Raw genomic sequence first — 20,421 nt, 5'->3', positions numbered from 1 at the left:
CACCTCCACCAACGTGGCCCCCTGGCCCCACAGACACAGCCTGCCCCAGCCCCATGGGCATGGCACCCCCAGCCCCATAGGCACATCGCCCTAGACATGGCCCTGCCAGCCCCACAGATGGGGCTTGTCTCAGCTCCATGAACACGGCCCCCTCGGCCCCACCAACATTGCCTGCCCCAGCCCCATAGACACAGCCCCCCAACTCCATGGACATGGCACCCCTGGCTTCACAGGCATGGCCACCTCCAAGCAAGACCAGCCAGGCTCCCTCAGCCCCACCGATAAGGCCTGACCCTGGGTAGGACCACCTGGGCCATGGACATGTCCCCCAGGCAGGACCACCCGGGCGTCCCCAGCCTCCGTGTGCAGACAGGACTCCATGGCGCGCACCCACACGCTGCTCAGAGCGGTGCTGTGCTGGGAAGCGTCCATGCTGCATCACAAGTGATCTTGCAAGGATAACTGGTAGGCTGCTGTGGCCTTAAAAAATGACTAGTCAGAAATATTTAGTCAGAGAACAAGCAATGAGGACATCAGGCTTCGCTACCATCTGATGGAGATCCAGGCTAGACGGACCTCTGGGAACAGCAGCTCTTAGGGTCTGAGCCAGCTCAAAAGCCTGAACAAGGGCTATCTGGATTGCTGAAAAGCCTCATCAACTTCAGCAAGTTTGGATTAGACCCTGTGAAAATCAGCCCCATAGCTGACTTATCTTGCTTCTCAGCGAGCCACAGATGCAGTGTTGCTCTAAAAATAGCAGGGACCAGTACTGTCAAATGATAAATATAACTAAGATCTTGTCTTCTGACTATGTTAGCGTGCAGCGAGCTGGATGCAAATTGACAACGTACTGGCTACTCAGCTCCTACATCCCTTTCAGCTCGCTCCCTTTACAGGGGCATTATTTTCAGACATGCTGTCATGGACAAAGCCGCACTTGGCGCACTCCAGGAATAGCTGTGCCAAAGGATGGGGCAGTACAGCCGGCCATTTCGCACCCTGGTCTATGCTTAGTTTTCTGTAGAAAGGAGTGACAGGACACGTGTGCTACTATGTGGATGCAGAGCAGCCACAAATATGGGACTCTGGTCTCTTACTGGGGCTTCAGGTTGTCACTGTAGAAGATACCTTTTTAAATATCCCTTGGCTGTTCAAAAAGTCTGGCTCCACAAGGGGGTGGATTATCTTTGCACAGTTCCAGGTGTGATGATAGGAACACATCATCTATCAGCGGGTCTTTGCTCCTGATGTTTCAGGAGCCACTGCCTTAAAAGAGATGGCATGTTTTCTTCGTTTCAGAACAGAAATATGCCTGGGGCAGAGAGAAGCAGATTACGTTGTGAGGCAGCCCAGGCTGGAAGCCAGTCTGAACTGTTACGTTTTCTCAAACTGGACGCAACCTGAGCAGTTACGTTCAAGCCTCTACTGAATGAGCATCCCCCCTAATTTTCCAATGATCACATCAAAATAGCATCAGTGAAAAACTGACAGCCCATCACAGCATTGTTCAAAACGAGGGGTTTATCCCACTACAGCTTGTGGAGAGGCATCGCCAGCAGCCCCCCAGCTGCAGAAACCCCCATCTTTTCCCCTTCGGGAGGCATCTGGCCAGAGCTTTGGTCCCTGTCCTCCCGCAGAGGAGATTTGCATGTCCTCACTGCTGGCAGAAGCAGCCAGAGGATGCCTGCAAGCGCGCTGCCGCTGCACGCTTCACGTATGGACATGCCCATCTGCACGCACATGCGTGTGCAGGTGCCGGTTTCGGCAAGCAAGAGCCCGTGAAGGGCAGCAGGTCCCCTGTGTCTCCTGCTCATCTGCCACAGTGTGGGTTTCCTACGTGCCCCGGGGCAATATTTAGCTTTTCTGCCCTTTCAGCGAGAGCAGCTCCGCAGCGCTGGCGAGAAGCTATAGCATCCAGCTGGGAACATGAGGAGAGGCCACGGAAACGAGGTTGAAAGCTACTTGGTCCTCGTCCCATAGCCACTTGTGCAGGCCATGTTTTCCAGCCTAAACCAGCCGAAATGAGTTTGGGTTTAACAAATGGTTAACGAACCATTATTGGCCTGAACAGGAACTGAACTGGAATAACTTCAGTCGCAGCTGAACCCGCCATGGAGCTGAATCCAAAAGATTTGCTGGTTCAGCTCCTTGGCTGTGGGGAAATATGGGCTCCTTTGTCCTTGACGAGAATAATACGTTTCTGTTTATCATGTGGGCAGTGAAGGATTAATAATATCCCAAGTTACTTACCTCCTGTTTTTGAGCGCTTAGGGTTTGTGAGCGATGTCCCTGCTGAGTACACTGTCCCTTAGTAACCTTCCCTGATTTTTAAAACATGTTCCAGTTCCAAAAACAGGATTAAGGAGCAGGATGTAAAAACTCATTTTAACAGGCTAGGTGGGGCGAGCTGTTACCTCTTCTACTTGTCTCGGGGCAGCTTATCACCTCTCCTGCAGCACCGGATCTAGGCCAGCAGGTCCCTCTCCGCTCACCTTTCTGGGTTGTTTCGCAGGTTGGCACATGCTGCTTTTTTTGTCTGCTCCCATCCGATTCCCTATCCACAAACTCAGTTGTGGTCATTTGATGGCGGAGAGTAACACAGACCCAAGACAGCAGCCATTGAGAGAGAGGCTGGAAAACCTCCAGAAGCTCAGAGGAGATGGGGAAGGGGGAAAGTTACTGCACAAGTGCAACACCTGCTTCCCTGGAGTGACAGCACAGCCACAGCTTTCAGGGAACGATTTTCCTCTGCTGTCTGCAAGCTCCTTCACAAGGGTCCCCAGGAATAGCCAAGACAGCACAAAAAGCAGGGAGGTTTAAATGCCTTGCACAGGGATCTACACCGTACTGGATGTCTTCCAGTGGTTTCCCTGCTGGAAAGGCTAGGAGGAGGGTGTTTTCCCAGGGAGATGAGGTGTCCTGGGCAGCGCGTGGTGGAACAACGTCCTTCTGTAATAAGCTCTTCTGCCTGTAGGGCTTCCCTTTGAAGGGTGCACTGGCGAGGTGACTCCATGCTGGTGAGTTCACTGTTGGGTTAGCTCCCTGCCGACGCCGCCAGCACTGCCCTGACGGGCCTGCTCGTGCGCTGGGCTGGGGCAGTTCAGCCAGTTTGCCGGGCTGGCTGCTCCAGTGGCTCCTGCCGGAGAGGCTCTCGGGGTGCGGATCTCAAACAGGATTAGGAGCTCTGCAGGGTGACATCAGTGAGGCTCCTGCCGTGGGTTTTAGTCATGGAAAGGTGACTTCCCCACGCACAAGCTTGTTTCATTGGCGTGAGTAAGTTTTGCAATCATAGAAGTGCCTTGTAAAAGTACGCGTCTCATCTCCCGAAGTTTATGGGGTAAAATGTGCTTCTGTAGGCACGCTGGCATCACTCACCCTCTGCCCGGGCAGCAGTCTGGACCATGCTACGCGCACCGCACCCAGCCCAGGTCCATATCAGTAAAGCAACGCAAGGAGCGTGTGAAGAAATGAGCTCTGAAAGACCTGGAGCTCTGCCAGGAAGAGACTGCAGGGAACTTTAAGAAGCCCTTGGAGGAGCTGGTAGGAATCAGCTGTCACCCTGCTCAGAGGCCCCTCGTGAGCCGTGCTGGGCAGTTTGTGCGCAGACCTGTAGCAAGGCTGGACCAGACGCCCAGCTGGGAGCAATGACTGGATACCGCACCATGACTCACACCCTCATCCCAGCTGGCAGAGGAGGAGGAGAAAGCCCAAGGGGGAGGTGCGCGAGAGGAGTGCTGGGTGTCACTTCCCCTCTCTTTGCAGTACCACACAGTTATCTGTTCTCCAGGGAGCTGTGAAAGGGCTTGTCCTTTTATCTCTCTTGCAGCCTCAGCCCTCTGCACATTGTGGAAGGACCTTGGATCCTGCTGCAAGCAGCTAACTAACCCGCAGTCACCTCCCAGCACAGCCTCCCCCCCTCTGGGGCTCTTTGTGCCTCTCATCCCTTCTGGAGTGGAGAGAGAGAGGCCGAACCCTGCCTCGCTTTCCCCTTTCCCCAGCTGACGTGATGCCATCATTAGGGAAGGGATGGCTTTCCCACAGAGGGTAGCCACCCCTGGGCCCCGCGGTGCCCAGCGTGGCCAAGCCGGTGCCCACAGAGGTCTCCGGCCCTGCGGCAGCCCTGTGCTGGAGGAACGTGTGCTCACACTGCGGGACCTTTCCCCTGCAGGAACCTGTTTTGAGCAACACACTTGGTTTACCTGTTTGACCGAAACGGCTGTAAAACTAGAGATAAGAATCACAGTTGGAAAGTTTCCTCCCGGAGGAGCCCTCCTCCCCTCACGGAGGGGATGGGAGCAGCGTTTCCTTGCTGCACCCGCGGGAATCCTTCCCTGCATGGCTCAAAGCAGGGCCTAGGGGCACAACTCAGCTGGAGTCACTGTGAGGCCCCAAGCGAGCCCAGGTGCCCCCATGCCTTGTCGCAGATTGGAGGTGTCTGCTTGGCTTCAGAGTCCTGCTGGGCAAGCGGGACTGACGGCTCTACTGCTGAGACATGGATCTGACATCACTTTACTGAGCAATGGAGTAAGGGTCTCATTACTGGTGTAGGGACATCTGGGGTCCCTTGTCACTGTCTGTCCCTGTCAGCAGTGCTCAAGAGCGGTGACCAGTTGTCACTCCACACCCAGCACTGGAACCACACTAGGGGACACCATGGGCCAGCTCCACACCAGGGAAACAAGCCCCCACTCACTCTTATCCTTCAGAGTAGACAATATCTCCCACCAGTGCTGTCCCAGTCTTACCAGTGTGCTGAGACCCTAACCCCAGCATATTGCTCCTACCAGAGAGATGGATCCTCCAGCAGCCCTGCAAGCAGGCCACAGCTAAAGCCAGGACACCCAGAGGGCCCCAGCCCTCCTCCGCAGCCACAAAGGGTGAAACCATGGAGATAGGCACCCCAGCTTCACTCCCAACCGGCCTAGCTGAGCTGGGATGCAGGTTCAGGGTGTGCTTCCAGGGAAAAATTAACCTTACAGCACAGCAAGGCAACATGATCTTTCTGCTACTGCTTTACCACTTGGAGTCACTCATCACCCCAGCCAATTTAGCTTAACTTAATAGCACAGGGAAGGCAAGGGGCAGACAGCAAAAGAGATGTAAACTAGAATCAGTTGCTGTTGATTACCATCTGGGTAATTAGGAGGAAGTAATTTGTGCCTGATCTGGCTAACACAGCACTAGGGCTCAGGAGAGTGAGGGGTGAGGCTGTAGTGCTGCTCTGGGTGAAAGCCTGGGTGCCTTGGTTTCCTGTGCGTGTGCTCCCTGCCGCTCTCTGCCGTGAACACGGAGCTGGTGACGTGGGTAACAGTGTGCAGGTTTAGGGTAGCAGCAGGGAACCCTGGGAAGGAGCGGGCTCCGGACAGGGTGCTGCTTGTCCAGGCTGGCCCCGGGGAGCAACGTGTTGGGACGCAGGAACGTGTCCCTCCCTTGCTGTCCTGCACCAGAGCTTCTCCTGCAGCAGCTTCCTTCCAGAAATATTTTCCTTCCTTTGTACCTGCCTTTAAAAAAGAGGGAGGAACTGATAAACTCCATTACTCTATTTACTAACCAAGATAGCGTCTGTCCCAGGCAGCCGGCCGGTGAGGGCCGTGCCGGGATCGGTGTGTGCCAAGGCTGCCCGGAGCCATGCGGTGATGTCTCTGCCTTGCTGCTGCCGCCTGGCCAGGCCGGCAGCCTCTGCCGCTGCCAGGTGCGCGAGCCCCGGTGCCGCGGCTGAGAGCGCATGGCAAACTTCCCTTTGACGTCACCCCGCTGGGGCGGTGGAGGTGCCGGCCGGGCTGGCGGTGAGGCGGTGCATCCCGCGGCCCACCCAGCAATGCCTCCCAATGCCGCGGGCTCTGCTGCTGCTGCCCCACTTCCCAGCGCTGGCCGGAGGCTGCCGGCTTGTTTGTAGCACGGCTCTGGGCACCTGCCTGCACCCAAATTTTGTGCTGCAGCCTGGCACAGCCCATTGCTTCTGCTGCAGGTGAGTCAGCCAGCATTGCTCTCTGGCCATGCTCACCGTTTGGGGCTGAGCCCTAACCTGCAGCTCTGTGGCTTGTTGTACAGCCAGAGCTGGCCCTGCAGGGATCCTGCACAGCCTGGGTGACCTGAGGGGCTACCAGCTTTCACCGCCTGGGCAATTCCTCTGACACGGCTATTGAATGGCAAGGTCGAACTTTGCACGGCCACAGCAAGATGGTGCAGGTGGCTGGAGATAAGGGATTTTGTACCCCGTGCTGGTGGACGCAGTCCCGTGCCTGCACCGTGGGGAGGCAGGTCAGCAAAGCCCCTTCCCGGCTGCCTGCTCCTGGATGGGTGCTGAGCTCTGTAGGGCTTCATCTGAGACCCTGGGGTATATCCCCGTCATTTTGGGTTACTAAAAATCCCTTGCCATGCCTTTCTCGGTCAGTGGATGTTGCCTGCTGGCACAAGGTGGCAGTCCAGCCCAGCTTATTTTCAGCAGGGATGGTCCGGCTCCCTCGCAGGGAAAGCTGGGCTCTGCCTGCCTCTGGCCTGCCCCTGGCAGGGGAGGTTTGGTCCTGGGGGGCTCGGGCTGCACATCCTCTGCAGGGTGCCGCCCCAGCCCCGGCATGGCATGGACCCAGCACTGCAGGATGGACAAACGCTGCTAAAGGAGCCTGCGTGCACCCTGGCCCCAGGGGCAGCAGGGAGATGCCACACCACCACCCAAGCTGGCCAGACCAGCCTGGGTCCTGCTGCAGAGCATGTCCCCCATGAGCCCCCGTGAAGCTGTGCAGCCCGTGCCCTCTGCAAGCACGCACCAAGTGAGCTGGGACCTGCCTGACCCAGATAACTGCCTGTGTTGCGCTAGAGCTGGTGCATCCCTCTGTGCCCAAATAACAGCTGCCAGGGCAGTTGGGCAGCAACCCAAGGGTTGGAGGATCTGCCTGTGGGCACCCATGTGTTGCACCTCGGCTGTGGTGGCTCTGCTGCCCAGCACCTTCCTTCTGCGAGGGGACCCAGGGAGCCAGCACCCACCTGGTGCTGCCAGTGTGCACCAGTCCTGCAGCACCTGGGCTGGGGGGGCCTTGGGGTGAAGCCAGCACCAGGTACATGGTGGCTACCGAGACCTCCTTCCAGAGCCTTTCCGAGCAAGAAGGAGCAATGTGGAAACAGGGGAAGTGAGGCAGCACAGTGATGGGGAATGAGGGAAAGCAGGGGCACCCTGGGGTCTGCAATAACCAAGCTGAAGTGTGTGCGTTAGGATGCATTAAAAGTGTTCATGACATGGTTGTGCACTTCCAGTAAAGGGATTGAGAGAAGCGTTTTCACAAAGTCCTGATGCTGTGGGGACTCCTGGTTGCTTGGTATCAGGTCTCACCTCTTGGGGTTCACCATATTCCCTGGTTTTATCTCTGCCTGTTGCAGGTTGGAGGCTGGTTTGTACCTGAGATTCCCAGCGGATATGTTCAGTGAGATTGCCATGAGGAGGCATAGCAGGCTCCCCTCTCTTCCCTCCCTCTCTTGGTCCCTCCCACCTTCCATCTCTCCATCCCTCCATCCTCTGCAGGTGAATTTTTGTTGTTCTGCAGAGCTCCTGGCATGGGATAACGCGGTGGCATCATCAGGATGGTTCCTGGCAGAGGCCTGGGATTTCCCTGTGCCTCTGGAGCAGCCGCAGCTGCTGGGTGCACCTGTGCTGCCGGGGCTGCAGTTCTCTTCCCAGCTCCGTTTCAGTGAGGTCCCTTTCCCATCTTCAGTTCGCTCACCTCTGACAGGGACACGTGGGAATGCTGCTGGTGTGTTAGGCCTTTTTAGAGAAGCCTGCACCAGCCATCTTTTCCTTTGGATTTACTGAATCTCGTACTGGACTTGTTTGCTCCCTCTTTCCATCCCCATAAGCTGAACTTTGACAATCTTGACAAGACTACCTTAAATTAAATGCTTGTTCTTTTCTGGCACAACCCAAGTGTGCTCAAGGCTCGATGAAGCAGCAGTGGCCTGTGCACTGTGGCAGGTGAAACAGAGCTGCGTGCGCAGAACTGAGCGGGACTTAGCTGTGAGCTGCCGTGCCAAACCAGCACGTGCTGGGGGCGAAGCTGCAGCAAGGAGCAGGGTTGGGAGCTGGGCACCCCTGGCCTTTCCTATACGGCAGGACCCTGCTTTCAGGGCACTGCACCTTGAAAACAGTTTCTTTCCTACATGCTGTGGCCTATGGAGAGGGGCTGCTCCCAGCTTCTGTAGGAAACTTGGGGTGAAAGGAGCTTCATTGGACAGTTAATATTAATCTCTCTGCCTCATCCCAATCTTTAGAGAAAACAAGGTCAGAAGGACCCGACCCCATGGAGCAGAGGGGCAGATTTGAAGGAGGAGCAGCACTAACCACTGCTGCTGAGAGGTTTAGATCTTGCCAAAAATCACAGCCTTGCGATTACTTGGCAAGGCTGCTGCTGCTGCACCCTTCTGCGTCCAGAGACTGCCTGCTGAGCACCCAGCTCACCGTGCCCAGCTGTGCAACCCCATGCATGGGACTGCATGCTCGGCACGGCGGTCTCGGCGCTCCCATGCTCCCATGGAGAGCAGGGAGCTCACAGATTAATTCTCTTGCCCTGAATCGCCACTGCTCATGCAGGGCTGGGAGCTCCCCGCTGCTATTTCCTGAGCCTCAGCCAGGATGGGAGCTGGGTTGATGCTTTGCCCACATCTGGCTGTTATTTCTGTGTCAGCCTCTCCCGCTTGCAGGGAACAGTGAGACACCTCCGGGAGCAAACCGTTCTCGCAGGGCAGCTTCAGCTCCCAGCGTCCGGCTCGGCTCCATGTGCCCACACTTCATTTCAGCGAATGCATTCAATCCCTCCCTGGGCTCTCGGAAGGACTGAGAATTAAACAATGCAAAAATCCCTGCCAGCTGCCCACGCTGGGGCTTCCCGGATCAGTCTCACGGTCTCTGTGCAGACGGGTGTGTGAGCAAATGAGGTCACTGCCACGGGGGGAGGCAGGCACCTCGGCCTCCTGCTCTGAGCCCCGCGGTGCCACCGGAGCAGGGAAGCCTCCATCGGAGAGCAGATCCCAGCACGGTGCTGCAAAGGCAGGCAAGGGGCACCAGGAGCCCCTGGTTGGGGTGCAGCAAAGCCTCCTGGGCTGGGGCTGAGCTTCCCTTTGTGTTACACTGGTGGAGGATGCCACAGCGATGCTGGCAGTAGGAGCAATGTTTGGAAAGTGTTTTCAGGTTTCCTTAAGCAATTTCCAGCCCAGAGGGCCTGCCTCTGTGTCTTTCACACTTAGATCTGCACAGTAAAGCCTTGCTACCAGAGCTGTTTTGGTTTTAATTCAGAGGAAAAAAATATATACCCCAAAAGTGACTTAGCAGTGCTGATGAAAGCCACCTGATGATGCAGCTTATGCCATTGAGTGTGTCCTTTGGCCACCATGTCCATGCTGCGAATGCAAAAGGGCTCTCTTAATGGCATAAGCAGAGCAGCTTTAAAAGCAAAGCTCTGGTGCGCAAGCTGGAGGGCTCTGCTCTTCACAGCTGCCCTGGCAAACCCTCTGGCCTAATGGCCTGTGCCTGCAAGGCACGGTCCAAGGGACATGTCTATCGAGTATGAAGTGAGTATGAAGAGATCACAGCTACCTTGCGCTGGGCACAGGTGGCTGTGCTGTGGTGGGAAGCACTCAGCCACTTTGTGGGTAGCCACCATCAGGCTGTGCTATCAGAACACGCTCTGTAGGAACCAGCCATAGCCAGAAGCTGGCATCTCACCCCGACCCAGTTGCCTTGGGAGCAAGTTATGCCTCTGGAATAAACATACAGGGGAGCAGGGGGATCCCTGTATCTCTACTAACAGTGCTGCTCTCTAGCTGTGCATCCACTTTCCTGCTATATATGCATGATGGAAAGAAAGAGGACAATATTCACAAATTAAAGTGCCAGCCCTTTCCTCCTCCACCGCTAATCCCCATTCAGATTTAATCAGGCAAAGAGTGCATTTCAGTTACTGCGGTTGGGGTTATTGCAGCAGCTCCCTGCTCCAGAGAGGCTGCGCTTCAGTGGCTGTTGTGCAAGCTCAGAATGAAAAGACAAACCTGCCTCTGAGCACCTGCAGGCTGGAACACGATGGCAGGTAGAGACAACTCCAAGGGGCACCGGGGAAAAACGGAAAGAAGTCAGCCAGCGCAGCCCGGGTTGGTGACAAATGCAGCAGGTTCAAGTGCTTTCTCTTTAGGATTGTATCAGCCAGACGGTTCAAGTGTTCAGCCGGGCCTGAAAAACTGATGGGATGATGATGCTGTACTCCAGGACAGAAGGACTCAATGACAGATGTAAAGGTCTTTGCTCTAGTGAGGTTAAGTTTGAGGCCATGGGATGGATCTGTGAGGAAAAAGCAGGGCCAGGCTAATTTTGGACAGGCAAAGCTGAGTTTGGGACAGAGAGGGAGGTCTGCGGGTCCCCAACATGGAGCTGGTATTGGATGGTGTTCATGTTCTCAGATAAAGCCTTGGATTCGTCTCATCTGATGTTTTCCTTCCTCTGAGCAAAGAATCCCTGGCTCCCTTCACAGTCAAAGGAGAGACATATATACTTTCAGGGCATCTAACCTAGGCTGAATATGTATTTGAGGGTGAAGGGAACTGTGCCTGAGAGGTGTTTCCACTGATTATAAATGGGAACATAGAGGGAAGAGCTCAGATACAGGTGATCATGACGCAGACCCCTGCATTTGCCCAGCTAAATCCTCACCCAGACAGTGGAAGGAGAAGCAGAGGGAATCCCATAGCAAGCTGAGTGGGATGCGTGCTCGAAAGGACACCCCAAGGAAACAACAAGAGAAGACACAGGGCACAGAAGCCAAAGGAAAACATGGTTTCAAGGATAAAAAAGTGGTCAGTGTCCCAGTGGTGATAAACCACGGAGGACAAAGCACCTGCTCAGCCTCGAACACTGCATCAGGATGGTGACAGGCCCAAGGAGGGCCTGGAAAATGTCCTGAGCAGCAGTTTTGCAGGGGAGTGGAGCAGTTTTTCTGGCTTGCACAAACTCAGATGGTACCTAAGGGTAGCAGAGGACCTGCCTATCATGTGAGCTCGCCCTAATGAATACGTAGGGATTTAGAAATGACCAAGCTGACAGCATGCAGCAAGGATGAGCTCTGAGAACCCCTGCGTGCACAGGGCAGGTTCTTTGGTTCAGTTTGCTTCTGTGAGAGAGCTGCCTGCTCCCAGCAGTGCTGCCTGCTCGGCTCTTTGGCCAGAGCGTTGGTGTGTGGAGCATTCATGCTGCTGTGGCAGCACCTGCAGCTAGAGATTTTGTGCTGAACAAACTCACTCCATCAGCACTGAACTGATAAGGCCACGGGGAAAAACTCTCCCTAAACAATGTCAAGACACAGCAGTTTTCTGATAAGCCCTCAGATAACAAACAACCCCCAGGACCCATTTGGTTTGCCCTATGGCTCTGTGGGTTTCAGCAGGGATCCCTGCTGCTTCCAGCCTCTGCACAGAAACCTCTGGCAGGGAACCAGGCACTTTGTGTTCCTGTTTGCTGTCTTAGCAGCTCTTTGCACACAAGAGCAGTGCTTGGGCTGCTTGGTGGTTTCATGGGAGACATCTAGAGAAACTTGGCTGCCTTCTAGGAAGGTGCATGCAGACAGGGATGCTTTCCTCCTACTCCTCATGCTGTGAAGCAAAGCCTGTGTTGGTTCTGCTTCACAGCATGGGGCCCTGGTGCCAGAAGATCTGGCTTTTTGCCATCATTAAAGCTTGCCATGGATTCTGGAGGCTGTGACCCGCCTAAGGAATTGGGTTTTGCCCTGTTGATGTGTCAGCCAAGGGATTTGACTTTTAAGGGGCTTCTGAATGCAAAAAGAGAGCACTTGTACTGCTGGTCAGGAACACAAGGTGATAGCTGGTGGGACAAGACCGGTGACTGGTGATCACTGCCACCAGCAACCAGTGCCTGCTCTCTCCCTGTGCTTATACCCGCTAACTCTCTTCTCAGGGAACTGTGTGCTTTCCTCGCAGATTTTCAGAGGGGTGAGGTTTTAGCCAGCATTGCTGTTTTGCAGTGTGATGAGACACTTCTCACTCCAGCACTTTCACAGCTTTACTCCCCAGTGAATCCCAGCCTGGGTGTGCCTGTTGTACCGCTCCGCTTCCCTGGATACAGCTGCCCACAGGCTGATGAAGAAAAGGGGCTGAGCTCTTCGTTGTGCACTCAAGCTCCCAATACTTCTCTTGGAGAATGGAGCCAGAAGAGCCTGGTATGGTCCTGCTCTGTCCTACACCCTCTGGAGAGTAACAACAGCTCCTTGGGAGCCCTAGATCTGCACCCCAGCTTAAGGAAGAGGAGCAATAACACTGCTGAAGCTGTCCCCGTTCCCCCAGAGAGATGGGGCTAGGGGTCCCAGGAGATGGTGGGTAAGAGGGGGATGCGGAGCAGATGTGGGAGCTGGTCAGACTCACAGGAGCGGGAGAAAAGGCAGGAAGATGGAGATGAGATTGGGATGGGAGGGAGAGAGGAATTGCTGGGTAGCAGGGACAGACAGATAATGGGTAAGAGATCCTGTGAGGAAAGGAAAAATCTCTATAGCCAGTTTCTTTGTGAACAGGCAGCAGTTTTGTATGGCTGTAAGCAAATATTCCATGGAGGTGAATGGCTGCCATTCAGGGATCAAAAGACATGACAAAAGTATAGTATCTGTCTAAAAATTCATGTGCTTTGGATGCTGACTTGTTCTAGACCTGTGCGCTTGCCAGTACTGAACATTTTTCCAAGCAGAATTATCCATGTTAATGCATGTAAGTCTGAGCATGATAGGAAACAGCATCTGGAAGCAAACAACTTGTAATGGGTGTCATTAAGAATTTCAATCTGCAAACCACAAAAGGATACCTAGCCCAAGTAAATGTCTTTGCCAGTCTGTTTCTTTTCCTATCCACTAAGCAGAACAATGACACTGGGTTCATTTCCCCAGTTTGGGGTCTTACTGCTTATACTTCAGCTTTCTGAGCAAACTCACATTGGTATCTCTGCAAAAGGCAGGAGGACTTCTGACTGCCGTGGGCAATACCCATGCCACCCAGGCACCCAGTGTCCTACAGGCAGGCCATGTGCAGTGGAGCCACTCTCCAAGCTCTGACAGCATTTAGGCTCCCACCGGCGAGGGAAACAGCCTTGCTAATGACTAGGAGGCCTGAAAGCATCAAGTAATTTAGAGCCAGGCTCCCCAGGGAAGGGGAATGGCATATGCAAGCAGTTACCTAATCACAATCTAATTACCCAACTGGAATTTGACCAGGATGCTGGGACTAAGAGCACTGCCCTGAGGAAAGGGCTGTAGGGTCTCTGCTGAGTGCATATGCTTGAGACCTTGGCTTTATACGCTTAGGTGCAAAAAGCAGAGCTGGCACTGCCCAAGGATGCTCCAGGTTGAGCAAATCTCATTTCAGGTAGGTTGTTTCTAAGCGGCTTCTTGTCATTAGATGTTAGAGACCCAGCTTCATGTCCAGGACTTAAAGCCCCAATTATTGGCAACGGCAGAGTTTTGTCTGTTGGGGGGGGGGGGGGGTCTATGTGCCTTGGGTGTCTGTGTTGTGAGGAGTCTGGGGGGTCCAGATGGGTGGACCATTACTTAGTCTCTTGGTGGACATCTTTGACAGAATTGTACCAGCTTGTGCCAGTGGGCTGTGTGGTTTCTGTATCTATGTCAGGTGCCAGGATGTGCCTGGCTGTCCCCATGTCCCACTCCATGGCTGCAGCATGCCTCCTGGCACCCAACCTTGGGCCAAACTGGCCCATCGACCTCTCTCATCTGAGTGCTGGCTCTCGACACCGCCTGGCTGTTTTGCCACCATTACTGGTTAAATCCAGGTGCAGTTCTCAGGCTTCACCTTCCCTTTGCTTCCTGAAAACCCCAGGCTCTGTCTGGAGGCTCAGACCTGAATTTGGTTTCTTTTCTTCCTAGAAAACTCCAGTGAGAGCAGCTCCTCCCACACTACCCTGCCTCTGCTGCTGCTCGTGACCTGGATCTCAGTGACGTTTCCCTGTTATGGCCTTTTTCTCTGGGATTGTTTTGTTCTGAGGCTGTTTCCTCAGTGAGAAGCGCCGGCCACTCGCTCAGCATGAGACCTGACAAACTCACGCCAGCATCAGGCTGTTTAAGGCGTTGCTTGCAGACGTGCTCTGGCCACAGGCTCTGAGAGCTGCTTCAGCTCAACTTTTCTTAGGCAGACGGGAAGAGTCAAGAAAAAAGGGGAGCAGGGAGGGAAATGATAGCCCCAGGGTAACTCGGAGCTGCTCAGGGTGGAGGTGGAGGCTAGAGGTGCTGGTGCCCTTTGGTCCTCCCCCTTGGGTGGGTTTGGAGAGGTTTCCTGGGTGAGCTGATGGATGGCTGTTGTATTGCAAAAGGCATCACGGCAGGGCTCGCAGCTGCCCGCCCCAGGGCACAGCAGACATCCCCTCGGGGCTGGAGGTTGTAATCTGGTACACGAGGACTCCTGGCTCCTCGGCTTTCCCAGTCTGCTGCCAAGCCAAACCTTGATGGTGGCAGGATCCTCGCAGCCTGTCGGCAGGACCCCTTATCACCACCCTAGTGTTTAAACAACTATATCTCCAACTCTCTCCAACTCTTTCTGATTTCCATAAACAATTTAATGTAACCAGCTGAGCTGGACTTTCACTAGCATAGAGCAAAGGCTTATGGACCGTTTTTGTTGTTTTATGATAATAAAGAAAGTTGGTTGAGCAATAATTTTCCTCCTTTTTGGTATTTCTTTTAATCCTCACCTCTTAGCAGGCTCAAAAAGCACATGAACGGTGTTGGTTCTGACCCCAACATGCAACGGTAATATCCAGCCCAAAAAACAGAGGAAGCCTGGGATTGTTAGCTACAGGTTTGAATTTTGCTTTTATATTTGCTTTTTAACAATTTCTTTCATTCAAAGGTCCAGCAAACAGTATAGAGAAATGGTCCCTAAATGCAACAGATCCTGCTCAAACAGTTGTTACTCAAGGAGCTCCTGAGGAAGATTATCAAGAGGATCTCTATTTATGTTTTACATTTATAAATATTTATTTATATAAATATTATATAAAATATTTATATATAAATATTATATTCATATTTATAAATATTAATGTTTATTTATATTTATGTTATTCTTTTAAAACTTACCATCTCACACCTACCACCAGAGATACAAAGGTGAAGTTTAGCAAGAAACAGGTATTGGTAATGAGCTACAGCCTGTAAAAACAACTTTCAGGCTGTAATGCCGCATCTTCTGTGACTTATCTTTACCTGCAGCTTGCTCTGTTACTAAGTAAACTGTGCCCCACAGCTGCCACACAGGCTGTACTGCACTGTGAACACAAATATGTAAAATCTGGAAAGTCCTGAATTTTTCTTTTTGTTGTTTAAAAAAAGGGGGAAGGAGGAAGGGGAAAAATTACAATCTGGACAGTGAGAAGATTCCCAATTATTAGTTACTGCTTGTGCTAAACTGCACAAACTGCGGTGCATGGACATTTAATGACCTAAGAGGGTTTCTCTTCTCTTTGCATTGTAAATTCTTTGAAAAAAGGGACAAAAGAGGGAGTTAAAACGCGGTAACAGAGAGACTCCTGGGAGGATGGCATCACCAAATGTTTGCTTTTGGCACACTCCTGGTAGGAGCCCGGTGGCAGAAAGCGTTCACAACAGGGCTTTTATTTTGCTATCAGGGCTCCGAAAGCGCGATGTGTGTGTGTGCGAGGGAGAGAGGGAGGGCTTGCCCGCTCGCACGCCTTCCCCCCGTGTTTCACCTACCAGGAAGGCTCGGCGCTCACGCACGCGGCTCAGGCTCCAGCGCTGCTGGAACGACTTGGCTGCAAGGTTAAACAGCCTGTTTGCATAGGAAACGTCAGTCACTTGGCTGCTTTTCGAGGGTTGGTGGTTCTGGCAGACTGTGGGAGGTTGGCCTTTCCCTGCAACGTACTTTATTGCTCTAGGAAGTAATTTTATAAGAGCGCCATAAAAATCCTCTGACAAAAACCATGTTGCCCATAAATATGGTTAAATACCTTCCCATATTGTTTATGGCTCTTACCGAGGCATTTTTAGTTTTAATGAGGAAGCCCCCTCCTCTCCCTGTGGCTCTCAGATAACAGCTATGCTGCAATACAAAATCACACCGAAGGAAGGAAGCTCTGGCCAACTGCTCCACACCAAAACGAGAAGGATTCAGTAACCCCAAGGGTGCAGCTAGTAGCACTGTCTAATTTTAGCACTGGGAACCACAGCAGGATTGTCACAAATAAAGTTCATGGGCAGCAGGGCCCTGTTTGCCTCACCCTGTGGCACCTTGTGTCCAGTGGTGGGAGAAGGTGTCTCCGTGTCTTTTGACTATGCTCATGGGGCCCTGATGGAGGTCAGACAAGCAGAAGAGCCCGTTGCGGCCTCACGATGCTGCTCCCTCAGAGCCCATCCCTTTGGCTATGTCTACCAACAACTTCTCCTTTAGCTTTGACAAATAGCTCCTCTTTTATCTCTGCCAAATGTTCCCCTTCAATGAATAAAAAGTACAAAAGCAAGAGAAAAGCTATCCCCCTAGGCTGCTCTACTGAAGAATAACCTTCTGCACTCCTCAAATTTCTCCTGTTCATGCGAACAGAATAAAAACGGAGGGCACAGCTGTAAGGCAGGAAGCAAGCCCCACCACGGTGAGGGCTTCTGCACTTTGCCAAGCTAAAAGCGGCTCCTCTCAGAAAGGTGAAATATCTGACTTCTCTAAAAAGAAGCAGCTATTCTCTCTCTCTCTCATTGTTATAGGAAAGCCATGGCTTAATTTAAATATGAATCAGATCAAAGTGGAGTAGGGAATTGTAGAATCAATGTCACGTGTTCCTGTTAAACTGGAGGGTGACCGACTCACAGAACAGCAGAGATCTGTGCGTCTAATCTGAGGCATCAAGGTCAGGAAACGTTGGCCTGATCCCTGTGTGAGCTGCTGTGTACAATACGTGCCATCCTCACTCCAGAAGAATTAACTCGCAAAGAGCTACAAAATAGTCAGAGCATCCAGTCCACCCAAGTCAGAGCTGATGGTCTCTGGACCACAAGGAAAAGATGCCTTTTTTTAAGTCTGGCAGAGCAAAATCTGAGAGGGGATGGAGTTGCTGCCTATAAATACATCTAGTGGGTAAATGCTAGGAAGAGAGAAATGCTGCCTGTGCATGACCCTGGGTACAGCCGGCTCAAGAACAAAGCACCCCAAAATGAACAAGAAATGCTTTGTTCGGGATACTCAGGATAATTGCATGAGAAGCGGGTACACTTCTATCGACTCCAGCATGAACGGTTGAAAGACTTTTCTCTTTCTACCAAGCAGCTGTAATTAAAAGGTCAGTTCCCATAGAAGCTGCTCCCTTATGCGGAGGGTTCTTTCCCAGAGATGAAAGGATGCTTCTCGCCTCTCCAGCCTTTTGAAGAGGGATTTGTAATCTAAAAGCCAGCAGATCACTTTATCTGTCTTAAATGATTATGTGGTGTCTGAGTGTCTCATCATTACTAATGACACCCTCATCTGTAATACATCCTTCCTTAAAGAATTATCACAACCTCCATTTTTGTGGATGGAAAATTGAGGCACGAAGACCAAACCCTACCGAAGTGCCCATGCTGTTTGGGGAGGAAAGCGAGGGTCCCTCTGAGCCCGCTGAAAGAAAAGATCCAGCAAGGGGCTTCAGTGGCGGGGTTGCAGGTTGATCAGGGTAGTCAAAGAGTTTCTGTTTCAGAGAGAATCAAAATTAAGCCATGGGTTAATGCCTTAAGTTGCCAAGTCACCCTTAGGAAAAGTCGAGAGGGGGATTTTGGAGTGAAGATGCACAAAGTCGCACAGAAAATTTGGCTGGTCGGTTGGGGGGGCTGCTGTCCTCACTGCTCTGTTCGCCTCTCTGCCCTGCAACACTACACGCAGGTGCAGTCCTTCAGGTGCGACGTTACTCAGATGTCCTCGCTATTTCTGCGCCTCTAAGACTTCACATGTATCATCCCGTTTCAGTATTTTGGAGTGTTAAAACAAATGTTCTGGTTTAAATATAACTGAGAGAATTACAGGCTACTTCCCTGCAATTCCCAGTGCACGTATGTGCTGTTCTTCAGTTACTGTGCCAGTACCTGCTGTGATCCACCCCAGATAAAGCTGTGTTTCAAGGTGCTATTGCAATAGCTCCTGCATCCAGGTAAGATGCCATGCAGTGTTGGGAAAAAGATGCCCTAGCTGTTCTGCAAATGTTATTAGTAAACAAATGGAATAAAAATACCAGCGAAAGCCAGTTCATTAGCCTGTTACCTTTACAGTCAAACATGAGGGCTGCTTCCCAATACTAGAATATCAATCAGCTGCTTAGACTATATTCAGCACTCAGTTACTGCCAAATGTCATGGGGTAAATTAAAAGCTTTTTTCCCCTTATCTTCAGAGCTTAGCCCCCCGCAACCCTAGGTCTGAGATGATTTTTTTTTGTCAGTTGCATAACAGAAAAATGGTTTAACAGATCTAAACCTTTTCATTTAAAATAAAGCCCCTGTGGGTTTGTTACATGCCAGATTTCAGCTTGATCCATTCTACAACAGCAGAAATACATAACCCCCAAAGGCGGAGGAGCAATAAAAGAAGAAGAAAACACAGTTTACCTAGGCTGCAAATACAGTTACATTATTGCTCTCTTAACAGAGAAACTAAAGCAAATAGGTTGGTATAAAACAGCTGGCAAGCTGCAGTGAGCTGAGGACCATCCATTTATAACCTTCCTATCCAACAGTGGGTGATCCCAGATCAATGGCTGGAGTCTGATCTGCCAAAGAAAATTAATTCTTGCTCTGCACAGAGGGAAAATTGGATATCACTTTGGAATTGCCAGTTATGACTCCTTTTTGAACTTGCAGAGCACCTCACTCCTAGTTCAGAAAAGCATATGGCTTCAATGTGTATGAGGGTTACTTTACTGTGTTCGCTGCATTTTATTTTCCCTCCTTAATTCAGTAAAATTCTCCATTAAAAAAAAGTTATATGATGCTGACACAGAGTGTACTACTTGTGTTACCGGAGCACTCTGCCAGCTGCAGAATTTAGATCCAGTCTGCTACAACAGGATTTGGGGCTTTGCTTGTAGTTAAGTATTTACAAACCTGGTATTTCCTTTTGTGGATTTATAGAAACAGACCTTGAAAGATCTTCCACGTTTAAGAGGCTGAGGAAAGCACTGGAAGTTTTTTTCCTCTTTCTATTGCAGAGTAAATATCATTAACCTATTCCCATATTTATGACAACAATGTCTAGAGGAAGAACTGGAGAAAAATAACAGAGAAAGATGTATTTGGGAAGTGTCATTTCAACTGGGAAAATATGAAGTTGTTGATATCAAGGAGCAAACATAATTTAAAGGAAGGGAAGTCTACCTTGCGGAAGTTTCCCAGTGGTGCTGTGGTCCTTCTTCCAGCCTATTTGAAATGGAAAGGAGGGAGAGGATGGGCAGACACACAGGCAACCACCATGTCTGGGAACCAGGAGCTGGCTGAAGCACTTCTACAAATGACCTCTTTCAATTAGATAAAGATTGGTAAAACACTCACCTGGACCTAAATAGACCTCAGAACTGCAGGGAATTCATAACACCTACGATAATCTCAGCCTTTGCTGTTATTGCTGGTAATGAGATATCTCAGCCAGTGAAGGTCCTGGCTACAAGATGCTCACTGGATTGCCACACTTACTAGTACCACATCACTATGATTTTTAAAGCATGAAACATCATCTGCCTTTGATGAGACAATTTCTGTTTTATGGTAGCATTCACAAGCTGTAGGCAAGACTTGCTGTACTGGGTGCTGTGTGACACAGTAAGTGACGATCATGGCCCCAAAGACTTTATTCTTTAAATTAGGCTGGGCAGAGCGATGGGGCCCAGCAAATGGAGAGGCTGGTGGAGAAGGGCAGTGATGATGGAATTGTGTGGTTATTGCAGAGATCAGCTCATGCACAGTTTAAGGGTTTTCTTTTGCAACAAGGCTGTAAAAGAAGAAAAGAAAGGACTTGTCTGAGACAAGTCTAAGAACCCCGAGCAGATCTTTTGCTGATATAAATTTCCGCAGGTTCAGTGACTGACTGCAGAGGAGCAACGGAGATCTGAAAAGGCTGAAAATGTGGTATGCTGCCCTAAGATACATAGGATATAAACAGTGAAGGGCTTTTTAGAACAAAACAGTGATGTCTCCTGGAGTTAACTGGAAATCAGTGTCATGCCCAGCTCGCAGACGATGTGTAGCCAAAATGCAGAGACTGGTGTGCTAGAGCCCTTACAGCATCCTACCACTACACTTAAAATAATATGCAAAAATGAATATATGAACTATGTAAGTAAGCAAACATGAGCCTTCGTGGGGTTTTGGAGCCTTTCAGAGACACTGAGGCCAGACTATGGATGAGAAGAGGAGAT

Source organism: Dromaius novaehollandiae, chromosome W (genome assembly GCF_036370855.1).
Source record: "Dromaius novaehollandiae isolate bDroNov1 chromosome W, bDroNov1.hap1, whole genome shotgun sequence".
Taxonomy (NCBI): Eukaryota; Metazoa; Chordata; class Aves; order Casuariiformes; family Dromaiidae; genus Dromaius; species Dromaius novaehollandiae.
The sequence above is the reverse complement of the archived record's forward strand: the minus strand, read 5'-3'. Positions refer to the sequence as shown.